Genomic DNA, 25,168 nt, shown 5'->3' with positions numbered 1-25,168 from the left:
ATCATGACCTGAGCTGAAGTCAACCGACTGAGCCACCAAGGCACCCCTAACAAACAGTGTTATATTAGTTTCAGGTGTACAATATAGTGTTTCAACAATTCTGTACATGACTCAGTGCTTGTCATGATAGGTGTGCTCTTTAATCCCCATCGACTATTTCACCCAACCCCCCACCCACCTCCCCTCTGGTAACCATCCATTTAGTAATTAATTTTTGATAGTTGTAATTTTAAGCTTGATTATAAGCTTAACATTTTAAGCTTATCCATGGATAGGAAATGTTTGTAATGTTTTTCTAGTACTCACTGTTCTTATTGAATGTCTATGCATGTTTTAAAGTCATAGTAGCAAGGAACCGTAAATAATCTTGTCTGACACCCTCAGGCAGAAAGATTACCTAACTTGTCTAAAATCTCACACATAGAAAATATAAGTATTTCTGACTTGAAGAGAAGATAGAAAAATAATCATAAAAGTCCCCAGAAGTTCAACACTCCTATAATAGTTCTGTCAGAGACTTTGACTAACAAGATTTTGAAACTTCACTCACATATATCCAAATGTTATTGACTTAATTTTAAAAGTTTCATTGTGTGGAAATGAGTCTGATATTTAAGAAACTCAAATATCTTGGTTAGAATTAAAACAGTTCCATGAAAAGGAATATGAGACAAAATTAGAGAAGAGACGATTAGGGCTATTTAAAAATGAAATACAAATCTTACAATAATTATTTAGAAAGTTTAATGCTTCCGATAACATTTCCTTGTATGATAAAACTATTTAGACAATGTCATATCTAGATAGTATTCAAAATATGTTTAAATGTGATATTTTTAATTCAATTTTGCTGCAAGAAAATAATCACATCAAAATTCAGAAACAGACTTTTGGGTGGGTGGGAAGCCCACTTTAGATTGTAGGCTTAAAACATTTTAATTATACATTGAGAAATCTATTTTACACATTTAAAATGATTACAATGAAACTATGGCTTTATTATTATTACTACTAATTCGATATTCCTGCTCTAACAAATTGCCACAGATTTAGTGTTGTTACACAAACAACACTAGTTTGATGCACAAACATTATCCTGTAGTTCTCGAGATCAGAAGTCTGAAATGTGTTTCCAGTGAAGGTGTTGGCAGGGCTGTTGCTTCTGGAGGCTCCACGAGAACATCTGTTCCCTTGTAGCTTCTAGATGCTGCCCACGTTTCTTGACTTGTGGTCCCTTCAAAGCCAGCAATGGTAAGTTTGGCCTTTCTTCTGTCACATCACTGTGACTCTGACTCTTCTTCCTCTCTTCTCTTGCCTTCTTCCAGGACCCCTATGATTATACTGAGCCAACCTGGGTAATCCAGGATCATCTTTCTACTTTAAAGTCAGATAATTAGCAACCTTAGTTCCATCTCCAACCTTAGTTACCCTCTGTCATGCAAAACAACATACTCCTAGGTTCCAGGGGTTAGGATGTAGAGTTCTGTGTATGTGTGTTGGGGGAGGGGGGCATTATTCTGACTACCATAATTATTATCAATTTAACTTTTCTGGTTCATTAGACACTATAAATTTCATTTAGAGAGCTGAGATGATGAAATATATGATGCAAATCTTTGTACAGTTTGGTCAGTTATGAAATTAGAGGCATGTTAAATAAGAAACACTAGGGGCGCCTGGGTGGCTCAGTCGGTTAAGCGTCCGACTTCGGCTCAGGTCATGATCTCACGGTCTGTGAGTTCAAGCCCCGCGTCGGGCTCTGTGCTGACAGCTCAGAGCCTGGAGCCTGTTTCGGATTCTGTGTCTCCCTCTCTCTCTGACTCTCCCCTGTTCATGCTCTGTCTCCCTCTGTCTCAAAAATAAATAAATGTTAAAAATAAAAAAAAAATTTAAATAAGAAACACGAATAAGGTAGAAGAGATGAACTGGGTTGTAGTCTGCTTGTGCTCCTAGGGGCTAACTGGTTAGTGTGGTCCATTGGGCTGCTACTAACGGTTGCCAGTACTTTGTAGATCTGAATGCCATCCAAATCAAAGTTCGTATTCTTTATAAGTCAGTAGCTATAAAAAGCGCCACCTAAAAATCATATAGTCATCTTAGAAATGGAAGTAAAATATTCTCTCATTTTGGTAAGTCCCTTAATGATATTGGTGTCAGCCCTATTTTCTCCTTATGTATTGTAGATAAAATGTGAAATGAAAGCGGGCAGTGGTATAACGTCAGTATTTGTTAACTTGGTAATGTGCTAGGTTGGAGACCCTACACGTGAATGTTGTCTCTTCTGCTTGTTCTGACCAACTTGATTATTTAGCAAATGAACTGAGAGCCCAAGACTTGACTACATCATGGGAGACAGGGAAGACTATGGTTACATTTCAAAATGGCATGAGACTTGCATTTACCAGGGCAAGAGAGAAAGTAGGGTTTTAAAAAGTGGTGGAAACAAAAAGGAAAGGAAAAAGTGAGTAAAAACCAAAAGTATAAAGATGTAGCTTAATGGGATATGTCAACAAAGACAATGGAGCAGGAGAAAAAGTCACAGCAGGAAAATGAAAGTTATACAGAAAGTGCAGAAACTTAAGAGAGTTTGAGGAAAAACAGATGTAGGAGAAAAAAAAGTGCAAACACCCAACATTGGGCAATGCAAGAGAAAGTCCAGTAAAATGGTGGAGAAAATGTGAGCCAGAAGTATAACAAAGGTTAAAATAATGTTTGCTTTGCTTAGTCTTAATAACAGGAAAGGGACTTACTGCCTTCTTATAGTTTTCCATCCAAAAATAAAAATTTGTGGCCAGTTCTACAAAGCCTAAGACAACAAGAACTAAAAATTTTTACTGACTCAAAAAAATATATAGTAAATTTTGTCATTGGAACATTTTTTTGAAAGTTTATTGTGTTCATATGTTTATTACTATGTTAATATGAGTATATTATGTTTTTTAAGTGAGTAGAGATGAAAATTTTCAAATATATAAAATTGCCATGCAGTGTAACCTCCTTGCTAAGAGATGGGCACGTATAGCTTGGCATAAAACTTGGCCAAGTACAATGATTGAGAGGGACTGGAAGCAGTGGGCACTGTCTGCCAGGGCAGAGTGGAGATGTTTCCTGTGCTTTCAGGGAAAGAGATGGATTAAATGATATTTTTGACTCCCTTCTGGTCTTAAAATGACCATTAAAATTATAGTGTGGAAACACTCCACTTCTCAGCTGGTTGGCCGATTAGCTATTTTCTGCTTTGAAAATAAAGTTGACTTTCAGTTATCTGCACTAATTAGAAGTGGTATGGGATAGATGAACCAAAATGATAGAAAATCCAAAAATAATTTTATTTTTCTATGAAGGGGGTTTGTAGTTCCATGTAAAGTAGTGTTTAGAAAGTTCTGAATACATGCAACTTTTCAGACAAAATGAGCTGTTTGGTACCAGTGACCTTCTCTATATCTTTATCTTCTTTTAGAGGCTGGTACAGGGTCTTGCATATATTCAAGAAATGTTTTGTTGAATTAGAATTGAAAATGCACTGCCAGACCTGACCATGGAGCTTCCCACCTTGCATCCTGCTCAGTCCCTCTCCTACTTCCCTTTCCAAGTGGGAAAGGAAATACATGTCTTTGTTCATGGATGGAGCGATGGTGACTGAAAACACAGTAAGCTTCACTACCAGCCTTTGGGCTAATAAGGCTTCTCTTCCAGCTTTTGCTGTTCCTCAGATATGCCACTGATACGCTTCAGTGTGTTTCTACTTATTTTCCCTCTTTTCTGGAAGGTTCTTTTCCTTGTATATGGCTTTCTTGCTTACTTTCTTTAAGACTGTTCAAATGTCACCTTCCTTAACCCTCTTATATAGTAGAACTGTACATACCTCAGTCACTATTTCCCTCACTCTGTTTTATCTTTCTCCATAATAATTATCATCATCTGATTATCTAACCTGTTGTTTACTGGTTTTTTTAATTGTTTGTCTCTATACATTAGTATAAGTTCTCTGAGGTCAGAAACTTCATTTTGATCTCCTGTATATTTATAGTATCTATATGTGTTTATTGAATAAATTAATTCAGGATCTTTATATATGAAACAGAAGTGAAAAAAGTAGCATTTATTAAATATGCCAACTGCTTCCCACTTCCAAGGGACAGAGTGAGTCAATGAGGAGTGTTCATTATCTCATGTTATCGCCAAATAAATGGGAGTACCAAAGATGTTTAAGTCGAATGTCATTTAGCTGAACTAGAAACTCAAAATCACATTTGTCTGGTTCCTGGGTGTGTACTCAAGGGCATAAATTTCTCTGATTGTTTTGAAGATTTCCAAGGGCATGAAAGTTCTGCCAAAGGATTGGAACAACAAGTGGGATGGGCAGAATGGCCCCAGGATGATCTGAGGCAGCACGAGGAGAGGAGACTCTTCGTGAAAATAGACAGGCAAAAAGTCACAGCCCAGGACATCATTCAACAGTGTGCATCATTCAACAGAGTGACGATAGGGGCAGATATAAAAAAAGAAAACAAATTGTACAGTCTACGGCCTGAAGTATCAGGTGAGAACAACATGCCAAGGGCAAAACAGGGAAGTAGTGAGGCTGAAAACAATTGTCAGATATTAGGGGCCAGTTTTCTCTGTGCTGATATGTATGGTCATGGTGAATTTGAGGGTTTATGGATGGTGGAGAGCCACATACAGAATTGTCAAACATCCTTTTGGAGTATTACCTCTATATGCATTCTGTGACTAGTGATGCAGCTATCTGTCCCTTATATAAACAGATTGTTCTTTTATGTTTTCTCCACTCGCAATGAGGGGCTATGCAACCAGTCTACCTGTGATTTCTAATGTTCGGGGTGGTGTTGTATCACGCAGCGTCTCATTGTCTGCTCCTTCTGGTTACCTGGCAGGTTATGACTAGGCTTTGCCTTTGTGGGCCCCTTCCTCCATAAAATATTACAAATTGTATTTTATGATTGTGTTGGTCAAAAGGTGAAAATGTTACTATTATATAGTAAAACATTTTCTTTTCCTTAGAAGTGTTTTTTTCTTCTGATTTTAAAAGAAATGAAAACATTTTTGTGGTACCCTAAAAATACTGTGGGTGCTAAGCACTGTGTCTACAAGTGGCTAATCAATAGGGCAGCCCGGCTTATGAACTACCTGCTTGCTTTAAAATATAAAATAATCACATGTGACATCCTTGGTTATAGTAATGCTTGGACATTAGGTTCTCTGATCATGAGTAAAACAAGTGTACACGTTATCCTATCCGGCTACAGTTAATCTTTGTCAGTATAGAAAATGTAAAAATACCTGGAGAGGGTCTCTTAGATTTCTTGGAAAAAGATGAAATTTCTGGAACTTATTAGATTGTAGAATCTTTTTTTTTTGTTGTTCTTTTTATGTTTATGGCCCTGTAATGCTATCAGCTTGATGGATAATTTCATGTAGGAAAAGTAAGAAACAAAAGCTAAAAGAGAGTTTTATTCCTGGAAAAGCTGGGAACCACCAAAATGAAGATTACTTAAGAAGACTTTAGAATTGCCTAGAGTTGCTGAAAAAGGATAGTATAGTTGTAATAACAGTGATAATTAATCATCAGCATCATCTAACTACCATATACTGAGTTCCTTTTATGTTTGAAGCATTAAGTACTTAACCTGTTTTTTTTTTAAGAAATAAATCCTAACAGGTAGTTACTATTATTAATTCTAATTTATGAATGAGGAAATGAGAATTATAGAGGTTAAGCAACTTTTTCATTGTTGATGAATGACAAAGCCAAGGCTCAACTAATTTTGTGTGATGTTAAAACTGTACTTCTAGCCTCATTTATCTATTATCTTTCCCATAGCTTCTTGGAACTATTGGGGAGTTCTTTGGAATTTTGCTAAGTTTTGGATCCAGCCATGAAGAGATGGTTTGGAAAAACCCCAATGAGAAGGGGTGTTTACTCTAGCAGATGCTTGGGAGCATCGTGGGGACACGATAAAAATGTGATGAGTTGATTTGACTCTCTCCACTAATTGTGGGTTCTCTGAATAAGAGGAGGAAAAATGTCCCCATTTCTCTCATTGCTTGACCTATTTCCAAAACTATCTTTCTGTTGAAAAATGAACTCCTTTTCAAATTAAATTTTTGGGAAGTATACCAAGAAATATTTGCCAAATATATAGACCATTTTTATTTAGACAACATGTATTTAGTTAGGGTCAATTATGTATATGATTCTGTGTGAAATACCAAGGGAAATCCCTGGTTGCAGTAATGTTATTCTCTGAATCTGCACTATTCATTCAATAGGTATATAATATGAGCCACATATGTAATTAAAAAATTTCTATTAATCACAAAAAATAAAGATAAATGAAATTAATTTAATGATAAGCTTAAACCAATATCATTTTGACATGTAACTAACATGAAAACTATTAATGAGATATTTTATATTCTTTTTTCATACAGTTTTCAAATTTTAGCATATATTTACATTCATGGCACATCACAATCAGAATGCCAGATTTTCATTAGAAGTACTTAATATAAATTTATATTTCATAAAATTAATAGTTGAAAAAATAGATTCATGTGCCTAGGTTATTTCAAAATTACTTGAAAAATTTCTAGTTATTGAAATTACCAGTTTTTAAATTTAATTTAAATGGATTAAAATTAAGTAACATAAAAAATTTGCTTCCTTCGTTGAAGTAGTCACATTTAAAGTAGTCATTTGTGGTTGGTGGCCATTGGATTAGACAATGCATATCTTAGAAATTCTGTAGAGTCTATGGATTTTAAATGAATTCCACTTACAAGGGCTTATTCCATTTGTTGATTGGAAATTTGAACACAAAAGCCATTTTCTTAACATATTCGGGGTCCCTGCTATTCCATCCATTTGGTGTAAAAGAGCAAAAGATTGTTCTAAACAAAAGTAGCAATACCTTAACATTATTAGGTTTATTTTGACCTAGTTTGAATCTTCTACATTTTGCCTCTCTTATCCATCCTTATTCTTTCTACTTTCCACATTTAGAAATAGGAGAACATGGGCAGGGTTATGAATCAGAATAATTTCAGATACTTTCTCTATCACCCTTAACATCTTTGAAATGCCACTGGCAATCTTTGGTTATTAGTAACATAAATATTATCCATAACTAGAAAATGAGATAGCTGCAAACATCGTTTTCTTAGCTGTTACTCTTTGGACTTTGACAAATACTATTTTGGAGTTTTTGGAAGTAATGTTACTTTATGGATGGATTTGCCTTTTGGTTAATGCTTTTGGTTACTAAAATTCTCTGGATGCCATTGAAGATGGGATTAGGGTTATTGGAGGCTGGACATGGAATGCTGTGGCAGTATGGGAAGCCAGGCATTGGAATGGCAATAGCTGAATAGTTAATATCAAGGTGCTCTAGGGGACATTATATGATGTACAATTCTATATATACACTGGGCAACAATGTAATGCTTATGGCACGAATAAGCAAACTGCGACTGGTGTGGCTTTCATTAGCTTCATTCATTAGCTCCAGTCAGCCATTGGCCTGACGTTGGTGTCATATTAGTTTACCCTTTGTTGGGAGGATTTTATGTATTTGGAGTGGTCCTACGATATTTCAGCTGTCCAGTTAGGTTGAGGCATCCTAAAGTCGCTCCAACTTATTGGAGAATGGCTAGAGGGACCATAGAATTATGTCTGTCGTGTATTTTGGGGGACATTTAAAACCAAGGACAAATTAAAAGACTAAGATCAAGGACAAAAGGCCCTGGTGACTTAGGCCCACTTAGTCTGAAACTTTGTGAATTTGGGTTGTGTTCTAGGGGCAAATATGGCTGTGCCTTGCTGCTTTCTATCTCTTGTCTTCTCAAAAAAGGCAAATCTCAGACTAGATAATTAGGAAAATTGTTTTAGTTAGAATTGTTAGGAATAGTATTACTGTTCCCACCTCTCACTCTTACCCTATGCCCTGATTATTGATGTCACTGATATGACCACGGTGAAACTACTTAAATTCCTGTCTGGAAGCTCCATCTATTTGTCTTAAAAGCTTTACCTGAATTTTCTGGTTTTGTTGTTGTTGTTGTTGTTTTTCCTGGATAAAATATTTAGTCTCTACCATAAGTGGAGAGTAGTCCTTTTCTAAGCACTCCCTTGATAGCTTCAGTGTTCCTTGAGGGGCTTAGCGGATTAGACTGTTTGGTGCCCTTGTATGTGCAGTGTTCCCTTCTGCTGTGAGGACTTCATTTGTCTCATAGTCTGTCTTTGTTGATTTGAGTGTAATTTTTATATTAATGCATTCCTTGTAATGAGAGGTCGTAATATAACTCTCATTTTATTCTAATGGAACTGAACAGATGAAGCCAGAAACGTGGCGGGAGTAATCTTAACTGCCTTTGGGTACTCTTTGTCCTCATATTTAGAAAATTCAATATTACCTGGTTTTTAAGGATACAAATTTTAATTTTCATTACCTTTTAGTAGAAATGTTGTTGACAATCTACTAGTGCAAGTCTTAAATTTGTCCCTAAAATTGAGAAAGCGTGTAAGAGCAATGGTATCCAATGCATAAAGTTAGAAGAGGGATCCTTACTAAATATAACAGAATTCCTATAAATTTATTTCCTTTCCTTTTCTTCTTTTTTGCTGTTCACACTTTTTTTTATATTTTGTTTTTTTATTTTTGAGAGAGAGAGAGGGAGAGGGAGAGAGAGAAGGGAAGAGAGAGAGGGAGACACAGAATCCAAAGCTGGCTCCAAGCTCTGAGCTGTCAGCACAGAGCCCATGCAGGGCTCAAACTCACGAACCATGAGATCATGACCAGAGCTGAATTTGGATGCTTAACTGACTGAGCCACCAGGTGCCCAGGTTCCACTAAATTTCTATAACTCTAATGTGGAATTTTAATTTTGTTTTCATGTACCCTATTCAAAAGGGATATTGGCATAAATACCAGGAGGATGTTATATAATATATCCATGTATAAGTTAATAGAATATTAATATTTCTTAGAGGCTGAAAAATTAAATTTATTTCATTAAAGAAATGCTGGGCAGCAGAATATATGACTGGGTAAATAATGGAAATGTGACTTATATAATTAAGGAAATGAATGTGAAAAATTATAGTAAATTTGAGATACAGATGCAGTAATGACAAAGATACCAAGAATGTGAAATTAAGAAAAAGAGGGGAGGTTAACTGAATGGATATTTAAGAAATGTGTTTTTTTCTTATTACCAAATCTTAAGAACATATTGGAGAAGATTTTGAGCATTACCCAATTTCTGTGGAAGTAATTTCTAATTTAGGGATGCAAAACAGAAAATGCAGATATATTGATTAAAGTACAGAGGAGGGAGTGCTAGATCCATTTTGAGGAAGATTATTCCTCTGAGCACTGAATTTTTATGCAGGAATTTTATCCACTTTTAGCTTATTGTGATGGTAAGTTGCTCATGAAATTTCATCTGGGTTTCCATGAAAAGAAGTATACTTAACTCTGTGAGTATGGGCAGAGCAGAAATCTCTGTTCTTTATAAATTGAGTATTGGGACACAGACATTACTGTGGTTTAATTTTACCACATGACCATACCAAGTGCTGATGGGAAAGAAAGATTTAAGTGGAATTGGAGAAACCCATCTGATAAGTTAATTATCATGGGGGATTTTATCTCACATGCTAGCAGTGATGCTGAAAAAAAGGAAGAAAAGTCATCAGAATTCATAGAATTGTGGACTAAAATATTATACAGCAGATCTCTAGAACTTTCTCAATTTTGCATGAATGAAACTTGATGCCCATTGAACAGCAACTCATTTCCCCCTCCCTCTAGCCTCTGATAATCAAAAACCATTTTACTTTTATTTTATTTTATTGCATGTAGGAAGTGTGCCCAAATCAGTTTGAATCAACTAACACCATCTTTGACTTAAACATGGGAAAGAGAATGGCTGCTTAAAGGCTTCTAAACAGAGACTTTTAAAAATTGGGTGTCACTGTTATATAACGGAAAGGGAAAGCAGTCCATATATGGCACTGAATATTAGATTGTCCATTGCTTGACATTCTAACTTCTCAGGGAGGTGAGGGGAAGGACTGAATCAAGAGCAGGCCTCCGAGGTATTGAGAATGTCCTGGTGGATAAAGACATGGACAAGAGAATCTGAAATAATACCATGAGTGGTAAATCACCATGAGAACCAATTCTTTGAAAGATCTACCAGAAGACTACAAGCTTGCACAAAGGCGTTCAAATGAATGATTGATGAGAGTGATTCTCCAAATGCTAAAACAGTGAGCTCACTGGCAATATGTCATACCAGATCCAGATAGAAGGAAACTCTCATGGCAGTTTGTATAGTATAAAAAAAAAGAAAATTGAGGAGGAACCAAGGTTGAAGAGATGTAGGGGGAAGATTGTCAGTATTCAACCACATTCAGAGAAAAGTAAAGAACATTTATTGATCAATAAAGAATGAAGTTTGAGGGGCGCCTGGGTGGCTCAGTCGGTTGGGTGGCCGACTACAGCTCAGGTTATGATCTTGCGGTCTGTGAGGTCGAGCCCCGCATCGGGCTCTGTGCTGAGAGCAAAGAGCCTGGAGCCTGCTTCTGATTCTGTGTGTCCCTCTCTCTCTGTCCCTTCCCTGCTTGCTCTCAGTCTCTCTCTCTCACAAATAATAAACAATAAAAAAAATTTAAAAAAGAATGAAGGTTGAGTCAGCCTTATCAATAAAAAGTTCTGAGTAATGTCTTGATTTTGTTTGACACATGGAGTTCTAAGAAAATGCCAAAAATTTCAAGGAAACAGACATCATTCAACATAAGATTTGAGAAAGTTGACTGGATAATTTCTTTATTGTGGTAAAAAAAATACATAATATAAGGTCTACCCTGTTAAGAAATTTTTAAGTATAGAGGCCACCTGGGTGGGTCATTCGGTTGAGCATCTGACTTTGGCTCAGGCCATGATCTCATGGTTCACGGGTTTGAGCCCCGTGTCGGGCTCTGTGCTGACAGCTTAGAGCCTGGACCTGTTTCAGATTCTGTCTCCCTCTCTCTCTGCCCTGACCCTGCTTGTGCTCTCTCTCTGTCTCTAAAATAAATAAACATTAAAAAAAATTAAAAAGAATTTATTTAAGTGTACATTATAGCACTGAGGTTATACAGCAGATCTCTAGAACTTTCTCATTTTGCATGAATGAAACTTGATGCCCATTGAACAGCAACTCATTTCCCCTTCCCTCTAGCCTCTGATAATCAAACACCATTTGACTTTTAAGTGTTTATTTATTTTTGAGAGAGAAACAGAGAGAGACAGAGATCTGAGACAGAGCATGAGTGGGGGAGGGGCTGAGAGATGGAGACATAGAATCCAAAGCAGGCTCTAGGCTCTGAGCTGTTAGCACAGAGCCCAACGCAGGGCTGGAACCCACAAACCTTGGGATCATGATCTGAGCCTAAGTCAGACGCTTAACACCTGAGCCACCCACGTGCCACCCAAAAACATTTTACTTTTAGCTTCAATGAATTTTACTGCTTTATCCTTCTGTGACTGGCTTATTTCACTTAGCATCATGTCCTCAAGGTTTATCTGTATTGTAGCATATGACAGGATTTCCTCCTTTTTATGGCTGAATTCCATACTGCCATTGTATACATACATACTCCCTTCTAGGTAAGTACCACATTTTCTTTATTCATATGCTGATGGCCATTTAGCTGGTTGTAAATAGTGCTACAATGTGAATAGTGCTGCAATGAACTTGGATTTACATGTATCCTGATTTGAGTTCTTTTGGATGAATATCCAGAAGAGGGATTGCTGGATCATAAGATAGTTACATATTTTATTTTTCAAGGAAACTCCACACTGTTTCTATCGTGGCTGCACCATAACAGTGCGCAAGGATTTCAATACTTCCACATCCCTGTCAGCGTTTGTTATTTTCTGTTTTTTGAAAAATTACTGTTTTTTACAATGACCATCCTAACAGGTATGAGTTGGTATCTCATTGTGCCTTTGGTTTGCCTTTCTCTGATTATTAGTTATTTTGTGCATCTTTTCATACACCTGTTGGCCACTTGTATATCAACTTTGCAGAAATATTTCTTCAAGTCTTTTGGCCAGTTTAAAAACCTTTTTAATTAGTGGAGCATAGCTGATACACAGTGTTACGTTAGTGTAAGGTGTACAACATTGTGATTCAACTAGTTTATACATTATGCTATGCTCACCACAGCTGTGGCTACAGTCTGTCGTCGTACAGCACTGTTCCAGTACCATTGACCATATTCCCTGTGCTGTACCATTTATCTCCCTGCCTTATTCATTATTCCATAACTGGAAGCTTGTATCTCCCACTCCTCTTCACTCGTTTTGTCTATCACCCTACCCCTCTGGCATTCATCGGTTTATTTTCTGCTTTTATGAGTCTATTTTTGCCTTTTGTTTGTTTGTATATTCATTTGTTTTGTTTTTTACATTCCACATAGAAGTGAGATCATAGAGCATTTGCCTTTCTCTTTCTTACTTCACTTAGCATAATACCCTCTTGGTCCATCCATGTCACGAATGGCAGTACCTCGTTGTTTTTTGTAGCTAAGTAATATCCATATACTTTTGCCCATTTTTAAAGTGGATTATTTGTTTCTTTATTGTTGAGTTGTAGGAGTTCCTTATGTTAGAAATTAGCCCTTTATCAGATACATAGTTTGCAAATATTTTCTCCCATTCCGTAGACGGCCTTTTCACTCTATTGATTAGTTCCTTTGCTCTGTAGAGGCTTTTTAGTTTGATGCTGTCCCACTTGTCGGTCTTGGCTTTTGTTGCCTGTGCTGTTGGTGTCATATCCAAGAAATCATTGTCAAGACCAACGTGAAGATTTTCCCCTATGTTTCCTTTCAGGAGTTTTACTGTTTCACATCTTACGTTTAAGTTTTCATCCATTTTTGAGTTGATTTTTTGGGTATGGTGTAAGATAAGGGTTCAGTTATGTTCCTTTGCATGTGGATATCCAGTTTTCCCAAACCATTTTTTGAAGACATTATCTTTTCCCCATTGTGACTTCTTGAAATCCTTGCTGAAGAACAGTTGACTGAATATGCATGGACATTTCTGGCCTCTTTATAGTGTTCTATTGGTCTCTGTGTCTGCCTCTATGCTAGTACCACACTATTTTTTTTGTTGGTGTTGTTAATGTTTATTTATTTTTGAGAGAGAGAGAGAGAGAGAGAGAGAGAGAGAGAGAGAGAGAGAGAGAGAGAGATTGTGAGCTGGGGAGGGTCAGAGAGAGAGGGAGACACAGAATCTGAAGTGGGGTCCAGGCTCTGAGCTGTCAGCACAGAGCCCGACATGGGGTTCTGTGCCAGGGGGAGGGATTATGGTCAGAGAGTACCATGAATTTTCATACTTGAATGCAGTTGGTTTCATGCTGGCTTAGGGTGTAGGAGCCTCTTAACTGCTTTGTGTATTTCTCATAAAGAAAATTGGTCTGTGTATTGTTTTTGAGGCACTATTTCTGTAGGAGAGGAAGGGTTTGGGGCTTTCTATTCTACCATCTTGCTGATGTCAACCCCTCTGACTATGTAATTTTTAAGGCAACTTGTTCATTGTCGGTTAAACCCTAGTTAGAGGCTTACTTGTTCATGGTCGGTTAAACCCTAGTTAGAGGCTTAGGATGGGCTAATGTATTATAGCATCAAGGCCAGTATTTCATTTGGTAAACAAAATTCTATTATGAGTTGGTAGAATTCAATTTTCTCCATCGTTATCAGATTTGTGCTGTATCAGACACCTCTGCTGTGCATCTTTTTCACTTCATCTTTGCTTTCAGGCATAGCAGATGATAACAGTTCTGTGCAAGCTTCAAATTTAAATCACAGTGGTAGTGCCTTGCATTAAGGGCTTTATAGTTCTTTCGTTTTCTGTTCTGGGCTGCTCCGAGGTTGCACATGCTGCTCAGAAGTATGGGGGCATTAACACTCTCATGAGGGCTACCTTAACTCATGACTTGTAGGAGACAACAGATAAATACTTCTCGTCCATTCTTGGGTGGACAATTCTGGCGGCATCTTACAGGCTTTTTAGAGGTTGCAAAGTGGGAACACGCTTTGTTGTCCCAGTTATCAGCAGTGACCTTGGGTAATGATTCCTTTGGTAATGATTGGCTTTTCCTCATTTCCTCATTCTCCCTGCTCCATTTTTACTGGTCCTTGGCATTACTTCCAAATGAATAACCTATTACAAACATTTGTCTGAACTCTCCTTTTGCGTAGAATATTGGTAAGACAAGGCCTTTAATTTAACTGTTATCCCACTTTATCAATGTCACCTCTAAGGATTTTTTTTATTATTAAATAATAAGGTAAAGTCCACAATAATCAAGTTCTGCAATCTGTTAGCACTCAAGTATGAGATGAAGAAGGGTACTCTGTTCCAGACCTTGCAGGAAAAGAGTACGAGCAATGGCCATGTAGTGGCTGAACTGGGGACAACCCCGAGTCAGAAAAAAATGTGGAAGTTTGGAGGGTCTGAGGTGCCCAGCTGAATACAGTTTGGGAAGATGATGGAAGGGTCTTTGATGTGTCTTACTGTTATCTTTGGTGCCTTTAACTTCTAATGGTCAGCGTTAGCTGTTTCACTCAGGGAGGAAAAGAGTCTGATGAATTCATCCACTGGGCTGTGTAGTGACTCTATCTTAGCTGTCTTAGGAATGTTTGCATTGCAAAAGAGGTAAGGGAGAGTGGCTCTTCGGGGGTGACATTTCCTTTACACGTAGGGTACTGGTTTTCACAGAAATTCTTAAGTCACCCCACACAGGCCACTCAGTATTTTGTACCAAAGGTAGTGCCTATGGCCTGGGTTTAAGCTAGGGTATTGGAGGAAAAAAAATCCTATTGTATTTAATACATTGTATTGTATTTAATCCATTAGTTAAAAGTTGAATAGACAAAATTAAAAATCTTTTTTTTCCCCGAGAAATCCTTAAGCTCTTCAACTGTCTTGAATGCCTGAAAAAAAATATTATCTCCATACAGTCTAGATAAGCTTTGCTATATAAGAGGAATCTGAAGGAAGTGATGGTGGGGTGAATTTGTGATGATCAGAGCAGTCCATTCTGTAGAAATGTGAGTCCTGGCTGAAAATCATTCCAATTATGATCAGCAGACTCTGCCATCAGCTTGGGCTTCCAGACTGGGTCCCCTGCAAGGGTGTGACAGAGAGCTGTTTGGTCTTTTCCAGTGATGTGAAAGATCAAGCAATGCTAAGTATTGCAGTTAGAATTACATTTTTGCATTCTCTTGGCTCTTTCCTAGGATTAATTCCCTGCTCACCACATCGACCAGATGCAGGAAATTTTATAGCAACCCTTTGTGGCAAACTGTTCTAGATTAACTGTAAGCATTAGAGGAAGACTGTTCTGTTTTTTCTTTCATTTTATTTTTGTTGTTGTTTTGTAGCATTACTACTTTGGTTAAGAGATTCTATTTATGGTTGGAAAAAACCCTGATTGTTGAAAATTTTCGCACTATCTCCACAGAATGTATTGGCTTGACTTTTCAATTCTGGCTTTCTAAGGGAATTACTGGGTAGGTATATGGATTCTAGAATTATTTCTTTTGACCTCCACAAAACTCCTTTCTGAGGTGCTGTCTTCTAGCAGCTTAAAAGTGGGTCCAGCACTTTCAGGATGTTTTGATTATATGCTTCAATTAATTTATGAATCTGAGTTTACACAGAATGCCAAAACAATGAAAAATTTAGTTGTAATACTTTAAAATCTCATAAAAATGCTATAAACTTTTAGGAGAGTCAGAATATTGGGAAAAGCTAAAGGGATGTGGAAAAGTCTGTCTCTTTGATGGCTTAATCAAAATGGAAGGTTAACTACTATAAAATTTTGAAGTGAGAAATAAAATTCCAAAATGCTTTATTTTCATTCAATTTATGCTAAAAGTTAAATAATGTTTTTTCACTTGAAAATTCTATTTTATCTAGTTTTGTGACTTATTTTTAAGGATGTAAACATACATTTCTTTTTTTATATTTTATTTTATTTTTTAATTTTTATTTATTTATTTTTTAAATTTACATCCAGTTAGTTAGCATATAGTGCAATAATGATTTCAGAGGTAGATTCCATCCCCTGTGTATAAGACCCAGTGCTCATCCCAACAAACGTAAACAGACATTTCTTAAAGCATTTATTGTATGCCAGGCACTTAGATAATTGCTGTTATATAGATTATTTTACTTTGTATAATCTTCCTAACAACCTTTGTAGATTATTACCACATTTTAAAGATGAAAAAATAGAGGCTCAATTAATGAAGTTCATGAAGCTCATGTAGTTAGTGAGGACGGAGTGTAGAGACAAATCCTATTCCCTGTTTTCCAGTCCAGGCTTTTTGAAATACACCATACCTTCCAGAACTAAATTTTAATATTCAAACCACTGCACACTAAATGCTTCTGAAACAGACCTGAAATTTGTTTGAGGACCTCTGTGTATTCACATATGCAGACTAATGGCAAGTAAATGGTGAAGATACAGACATGAGTGTACATGGAAGGTTTACCTTGAGCCATGAAACCATGTTGAGCATATTAAACTCCAAGTTACCTTGGCCTATTGGGGGTGGGGGTGGGGGAGATGGATTATAGATGAATCTGGAAGGAGACCGAGGGACCCAACTATCTCAGGCTTAAAGCAAAACATGTAGAGAAACTATAATCGGATGGATTAAGGAGGTCTAGTGAGCATTTGACAATAGACTAGAGAAAGGTCCCTTGGAGGCTCCATATGTGCAGAGAAAACACTTCAGAAAGAATATAGTTTTTGAAGCAATGTGGAAATTCTAGAATCCAATAATGATAGGGCTCCATCAGCAAGATAACAAAGTCTTGTGGCGGTTATGAATAAGGGCTGACAATATGCCTGAGAAAATAAATACAGCAGGTAGAAGGAATGAAGTTGGAAAGGGGCAGGCAGGTTGAAATGATTGAATTGTTGACTTTGGGACCAGCATGTTGAAGGTTAGGACAAGGTTTTAAAAGGCCTAAGAAATACTGAGATACCACTTCATACTCATCAGAAAGGCAGAGTTACACCTTTTAAAATTGTCCAGTAGGTCTTAGATGGTCTGTTCTGTTTTCTAAATTATTTTTTTCTCTTTATATTTCAGTTCGGGAAGTTTCTATTCATCTGTCTCTAAGGTCACTAAATTTTCCTTTGGCTATGACCAGTCTACTGATGATCCATCAGGGATATCCTTCATTTAACGTTGTTTTTGATTTCTAGTATTTCCTTTGGTTCTTTCTCAAAGTTTCTCTCTGCATACACTATCCATCTGATCTTACATGTTGTCTATTTTTTTCCATCAGAGCACATAACATAACATAACATAACATAACATAACATAACATAACATAACTACGTAACACAGTTGTTTTAAATTCCTGCATGATAATTCACAAATGTGTATTTTATCTGAATTTGGTTCTAATGCTTGCTTTGTCTCTGTGGACTGGATTTTTTCTTTCTTCTTTAGCTGCCTTGTAATTTTTATTGAAAAATGGGTATGATGTATTGGATATTTGGAACTGAAGTAGATAGGCCTTAATGTGAGGTTTTATATTAATCTGACAAGGAGTTGGGCTGTATTTAATGTTTGCCGTGGCTTTAGGTACCAGAGTCTTCAAATTCCTCCAAGATCCTTATTTTTCTATTCTCTGTTGTCTTTAGGCTTCCCTAAAAGCCCTTCTTAGATAGAGTCTGCGTCTTGCAGCTCTTTCAGCAGTACCCTACTGTTACTATACTGGAGTGCTGTGGGTGTGGTCAGGTGTGGAAGAAGAGAAGTGTTCTATAGTATTGCGGTTAAGTCTCAGATGTTTAACAGGTCTGTGCCCCTGGACTGTGACCCTTACCAATACTTTATAGCTGCTTTCTAGCCTTAGGTGGGACAGAAAACTAGAAAGGCATATATTATGGGAAATTCCCTTCCTCAGGTAGGATGAGGCCCTGATAAAGCCTTTTAAATTCTTTCCTGATCAAGTCTTTTAAATTCTTTCCCTTGTCATATAAGCCTTGGTTATGGAGAATGCTCTGGGCATATTTCACAGGGGATAATTTTCCCCTGCCTCTATTAGAGCCATGAGGGAACTATCTTGGCTCTTCACTGTGAGAATCTGATGCTGTTCCAGGAGGTAAAATCCATGAAAATGTGGAGCCTTCCTAAGACTTTGGCTTCCAGAAGTTTCTCAACCTCATGCTAGTCCATCCTCAGCTTCCAGCAATATTTCAAAATAACCGTTTCAGTGTTCCTTCCAGTTTATGGTCCCAGAGGCTTCTGTTCTTGATTTTCCTGGAAAATCTGTCTCTCTGGATTTTCTTGTCTCTCCAGTTTTTGAGGTAGCAGTTTGCTCTACGACCTCAGTTCTCTAATAAGTCTAAGAAAAGTTGTTGATTTTTAGGGCTTCTTTCCCCAGCTTTCTTCTTGGAAGGATGAGGCTGACACCTTCCCAGCTCTTTACACATTGGAGCTGAAGCCACAGTCTTCTCACAGACACAACAAAGACAAAGTTTAAAAAAATGGAGACTATCAGGTGGTATGATATTGTATGAAAAAAGGAGGTAGGAATTCTTTTTGTTTTAAAGTTTATTTATTTATTTTATGAGAGATGGAGACAGCACGAGTTGGGGAGGGGCAGAGAGAGAGGGAGAGAAAGAGTATACCAAGCAGGCTCCACACTGCCACTGCAGAGCCCAACACAGGTCTTAAACCCATGAAACTGTGAGATCATGGTTCGAGCTGAAACCAAGAGTTGGATATTTGACCGACTGAGCCACCCAGGTGCCTCAAGGAAGTAGGAATTCTTATATGGTGCTATAGAAAGTATAAATGGGCACAGAAATCTCACATACATCTGTCACCTTTATTTACTGAAATTAGATCTGCTTTGGCTCTTTGAATCAGCATTGCCACTCCTAAGTATATAACCCGGCAGGATGGACAGTTTGAGGATGTTTATTTTGATGTGGTTTATAGCAATTGGAAATTATCAGTATAGGTATCCATCATTGGTGGATTGGATAAATAAAATATGGCAGATATATACAATGGAATACTGCATAGCGGTTAGAATGGATTCCTGCTGGATAATGGATAGACATTAAAAAGACAGTGTTGAAAAAGTTGAAAGACAATCATATTTATAGCCTAGCATTCATATAAATAAAAGAAGAAATACATAAACAACACTAAAAATTTTATAAGCATACATGAATATTTAAGGACATATTTCAAACATACTAGAATTGATGTCTGTGCAAAGGAAGCAAATGAAAATGAAGATGGATAAGAAGGAGAAAAATAAAACAAACAAGAGAACAGCTTTCCGTGGCTGATAAGGATAATATGCTATGGACTGAAGAACATGACTGACTCAACTCTTTGGAGTTCTAAAATACCAACCAACCAACCAACCAATCAGCCCCCTTCTCTCTCCCTCCTAAAAAAACCTAAGGAAGTACAGAATTTGAAAGTCTAAAATAAATTTAATGGTATGAAGCTGGATTCAAATATGAGGAATATATATATCTAGATATCAGCAAAGCATAATAAAACATATTTATGGAACTTGAATTTGCCTATGTATTAGCCAAGAATTTGTACAGCTTATTTTGCACTGCATGATATGGTTGACAAGTTTAAAATTGTTTGAGTGGTGAAGAAAATAACTTTCTTTACTTGTTCATTTTTACATTCAGAATATGTATAATAGGCATAAATGGGATAGTTCCAAATTGGCTCACGTAATCCCACTTTGGCCAGAGGTAGAATTTCCTTTAATATCACCATTATATTATCCCTCATGGAAGGCAAGTGTGTAATTGTCTATACAAAGGCTTTACGTGTGTTGGGGTGCCTGGGTGGTTCAGTCAGTTAAGTGTTCGACTCTTGATTTTGGCTCAGGTCATGATCTCATGGTACATGAGTTAGAGGCCCAATTTGGGCTCTGTGCTGATGATGAGTCTGCTTGGGATTCTCTTTCCCTGTCTCTCTGCCCCGACCCGCCTCCTCCCCCCCATGCTCATTCTCTGTCAAAAATAAATAAACTTAAAAAAAATTTTTTAAATAAAAAAACCAAAAACAAAGGACTTACAAGTGTTCTATTGGGCTACAGTTATTTAAAGGAGAGCATTACATTAATTAGACAGCTATGCCCTTCACTGACCAGACCTTTTCATCTCCAAAAATTGAGGTGGTATTATTCCTTCCGCTCCAGTTTATGTAGACTTACTTCACTTTCTCTTCTCCTTTCTAGTTGGATTTCTTTAAAAACAGAGTAGCTCAACCTGCCTTTCCATATCTAAACTTTTCATTTTGCACAGTCCTTTGCTATTTTCCCACTGTAGGTGACAATTCTGTTCTGAAGTTGGGCAGAGGAGGGGACCAAGAGGAAGAATTTGGTGAGCCTGTGGACAGGGTAATGTGGGGAACAGGCAGGAAGCAAGTTAATACTTGGACTATCATCTCCACACATATGGAGATGGAAAGGCCTAATGAGGTATACAGAATGAATGAAATAACTTTGAGGAGCTTACAATTTAGTAGTCCTACTCATTCATACCCTCAAACATAGAGTAGACATGTATTGAACACTTACTTTGTTCTAGCAACTGTGGAGGGAACATGGTGCTTGCATTCAAGGAACTCAGTCTATTGAGGGAGTCAGCCATGCACAGAAATAAGTCAAATAGATCATAATAAATGCTGAAATAGAGGAAAATGAAGTATTGTGGAAGCTCTAAGAAAGAGTGTCAAACTGCTAATCCCAAGAGGAGGCTGGTGGATGGAGGGTGACAAGAGCCAACAGAGGAAAGAATGGGCAAATTAGGGAGGTCTTAAATATATGGGACCTTTTTTTTTTTTTGATTTCACGATTTTATTTATTTTTTAAATTTATTTTTAATGTTTTTATTGAATTTTTTAATGTTTATTTCTGAGGAGACGGGGAGAGAGATAGAACATGAGCAGGGGAGGGGCAGAGAGAGAGGGAGACACAGAATCCGAAGCAGGCTCCAGGCTCTGAGCTGTCCGCACAGAGCCCCACATGGAGCTCAAACTCACAAACCGTGATATCATGACTTGAGCCGAAGTTGGACACTTAACAGACTGAGCCATCCAGGCGCCCCTTCAATGTTTTTATTTTTGAGAGAGAGGGAGAGAGGGGGCGGGGAACGGGCAGAGATAGGAAGACGGAGGGTCTGAAGCAGGCTCTGCGCTGACAGCAGAGAGCCCGATGTGGGGGCTTGAACTCACAAACTGTGAGATCGTGACCTGAGCCGAAGTCAGATGCTTAACCGACTGAGCCACCCAGGCACCTTGCATTTCAGATGATTTTAAATTATTAATACGTAAAGGGGAAGGACATATGAAGGACTCATTTAGTTGAGTATGCTTTTAAAAGGAATAGCCTATCCAAATGTCATTAATTTGTTCATTCATTTATTAATTTATATAACCAATGTTGCAGGTGCTATGCTAGACTCTCAACCACAAAACGGTAAACTCCCTCCTTCAGAGGGCTCACAGCATATCTAAACTTTACCATTGGTTCAAGTGGTGTTCTATATATAGGGAAATTTTAGGTAGAGAAATTACGGTTAAGAAAAAGTTAACGTTCTTAAAGTAGACACTATTTTCCAGGCATTCTGCTGTGCGCTTTTCACCAGTTATGTCATTACTCTCAGTGTTTTAATGAAATAGGTATTATTTTTCCCACTCAGATGAAGACTTGCAACGCAGCTGCAAAGTAACAGAATCAGAAACCTCTGCCCCTGGTTTCCAACTCAAAAACCCATGTGGTATATATTTTTTCTCTGTTCAGGCTGCCTCTCTTTAGATATTTTAAAATACCGATTTTCCCCCTGATTATAAAAGTGGAATGTATAGAAAAGCATAAATATAAAAAGAGAAATTGGCCATTTCTGACATTCTCGAGGTATACTGCCCAGTATGGTAGCCTGAAATAAGTTGTGCTATAAATGCAAAATACACACCAAATTTCATGGACTTAGTATGAAAATATATAAAATATCTCATTAATCATTTTTTGTATTGATTATATATTCAAGTGGTAATATTTAAATATATTTGGTTAAAGTATGTTATTAAAATTAATTTCATTTGTTTCTTTTTGCTGTTTTAATGTGGATGTTATAAAATTAAAAATCACATCTGTGGCTTACACCATATTTCTACTGGACAGTCCTGATCTATAGGATATATGCCAAGTCTTTTTCCTATGCATTTACATAAATTAAAAATTATGATTGTTTTATACTCAATGTTTTAATTTTATTTATTCATTTATTTTGGTAAATGTTTATTTTTGAGAGAGACAGAGAGAGAGAGAGAGAACGGGAGAGAGAGTGAGTGAGTGGGGGAGGGGTGGAGAGAGAGGGAGACACAGAATCCTAAGCAGCTTTGAGTCTGTATGAGTTTTAGTTACTCAGAATTATCGTGTTGCTTAATATTGTTCTTGAGCTGCATCTTCTAAGTGAATAATGAGTTAACTGTATACTTTTTAGGACAGCAACCAAATATAATCCCATAAAAAGGATTCCATTTGATGGTCACTAAAAAGTATTTAAAATGACCTGTTTTTCAGAGATGTATTTTGGTTTCAAGCAACTGCTTTCTTTTCTTTTTGTGTCAGGTCCATTCAGTGGTTAAGTTTTTTTTTCCTCTGTACTTCAGAGGAAAAACGTCAGAAAAATCTCCTTCTGTTACGTGCAAAATAAACAGAACCCCACTGGAGTTCATGAGCTGCCTGACTGGTATTTACACCAATGGGCTCATTGAATAGCAGAACATGCTGTTTCTGTCATATCAAACTTGGGTCAATCTGATAAATAGGCCTAACAGCTCTGCTGTTTCAATGACTCTGAGTTACTCGAGTCCACATTTCTCTGTCTCATAGTCAAGACCAGAAGATACATCCCAGGTGTGACGGCCCTCTCAGCCGCTTCTCCCTGTTGGTTTGCCTGGAGTTCAGGCTTCCAGCTTGAATACTGTGAGCCTCACTGGCAAACACCACGTGCTTCATATGGTGGTCCATCTGAACTCAATCATCACAGGACAGGAAAGAGCAAGTGTGTGCCATGCATTATTCTTGTTGGCTTGCTTTTTAGTTTGGCTGCCTTTATCAGTGTTTCTGTTTAGCTGGGACACTTGGAATTAAAACTGTTCTTTTGAGGCAGGGGTATGGGAAAAGGGACAATCTTTCTAACACAAAATGCTAGCGACAAAAGGGATAATCACTGGTGTGTGTGTGTGTGTGTGTGTGTGTGTGTGTGTGTGTGTGTGTTTATGATTCCAACCAACTTATAATGGACTCAACTGGTTTGGGGTTTCCTAATGATTCTGTTGTGACCAGATGAGATGAACAAATATTTTAAAATACACTTTAGCCAAAATTAAAGTCTCTGATAGTAAACTTTAACAGGGAACCGAAAACCACATGTGAAGGAAATGTTTATTTCTTTAAGTCCTAACCACTGGCTGAATATCTAGCACTCAAAATAAGGCCATCATATTTGTTGCTTACCTAATTTGTGGCCCTTTATATAGCCTTGTGACTTATTTCTCTAGGGACTTGATCCTGTTGATCTGGCTATGATTTTTCTTTATGTTTCCTTTCAAATACATGCTGATAACCAAAATCTGGGAGAGACAAATGTGTATCGTGTCTCCTTAGCTGTTAGCATAGGAAAAACTAATTGAGGTTATGTGTAGGATAAAATTGGTGTTTGTGCAGGAAAGAGCAAAGGGATGGTAGAGTCTAATTAGCAAGTAAGAAAACTTTCCATATGCTAGTGGGAGAGAGCTCTCGTCTGTGATGTTGCAAGACTCTTACACTGTCAGAGCCTCTTATTTTCTGCTTTGGCCTATAGTTGTTAACTAATTATTTCTCCAGTCCAATCTTAGGACAGAGCGCTTTTCTGGGATGATAACCACTGAGAATGCCTGGCCACAGGGGCCAGGAATATTGGCAAAATGCATAAGCACCCTAATTCTGATATCCATCCCCTTAAGAGTTTTTGTTAGGTATATGTGTGGTAGGGAATGGTGAAAACAATAGATACTTTTAACAAAAATGGCCAATAAATTTATACTAGCTGAATTATACTAGCGGAATTAACAGAAACAGAAAAAGTGTGACAAAAGATGTGGAAAGCTTAAATTATCTTAAATGGGGTACAATTAACAGAGTTAAGTGTTTTTATATTAATTAGTAAAATAGAGCAAAACCCCAAGAAACACTAGAAGATGAGTACAGTATATTAATAAGGACTAGGAAGATGTAGAATTTCTTCCTATTTTTATGAAGGCACTTATGAAGGCACAAATGATTTTTGTGTCATTGACTTGTTTATTATGTATCTGTAAGATTTTCAGATGCAATTTATATGCAGTCACTTTTGTGATTCTGTCATAACAGGGATAACAGAGGGATTTTAAAGTGGGGATAAGATTTTTTTTTTTTTTCTGCCTAACAAATGTAACCTAGGTAAGTTTTTGGTCTGGTGACCAGAACCTGCTTTCTAGAAATCAGTGGTCTCTTTTGGCTTATTTTTGTGATCAGTAGTGACTCCTCAATTAAATCAATATTTAGTAAGGGCCAAATAGCCATTCATTCATAAAGACCTCAAAAAAAGTGTGTAAGCATCTACCATGCGCTTAACATTCTTAATTTCAATGAGGGATGCAGTTAGAAACAAATTGTTTTATACCTTCAGGGAATTTACAGTGTCACAGAGAGAGAAGACATTACAGGGATTGAATAATCCTGAACCAAGAGAGCGGTGGGAGAGTTAATGAGTAGCCTGAACAGGGAAGAGGGAGAAACTGCTATGGGTTGGGCTAGTCTGAAAAATAAGTTGGACACAGAGGCATGATATTCATGAGCAGCTCTGCGTAACTTCCATGACATCTATGAGTATTTTGGTTCTGGAATTCCTCTACTCCAACTCTTTCATTTTACTGATGGAGAAATTGAGGCCCAAAGAACATAAGAAGTTTGCCTGAGGTGCAGTCAGGCAGTGGCTGACATGGGGTGGAATCCAGTTTCCCAGACCACTGGCTTAGGGTGCTTTC

General features: G+C 37.3%; 1 long non-coding RNA gene across 1 annotated transcript in view; it reads left to right on the top strand.

Moving 5' to 3' along the window:
* Positions 1-25,168, top strand: part of LOC122241001 — a 133,573-nt gene that overhangs the window by 107,758 nt on the left and 647 nt on the right. The window lies entirely within an intron of this gene.

The sequence above is a fragment of the Panthera tigris genome, chromosome A1 (genome assembly GCF_018350195.1).
Source record: "Panthera tigris isolate Pti1 chromosome A1, P.tigris_Pti1_mat1.1, whole genome shotgun sequence".
NCBI lineage: Eukaryota > Metazoa > Chordata > Mammalia > Carnivora > Felidae > Panthera > Panthera tigris.
The sequence above is the reverse complement of the archived record's forward strand: the minus strand, read 5'-3'. Positions and strand labels throughout refer to the sequence as shown.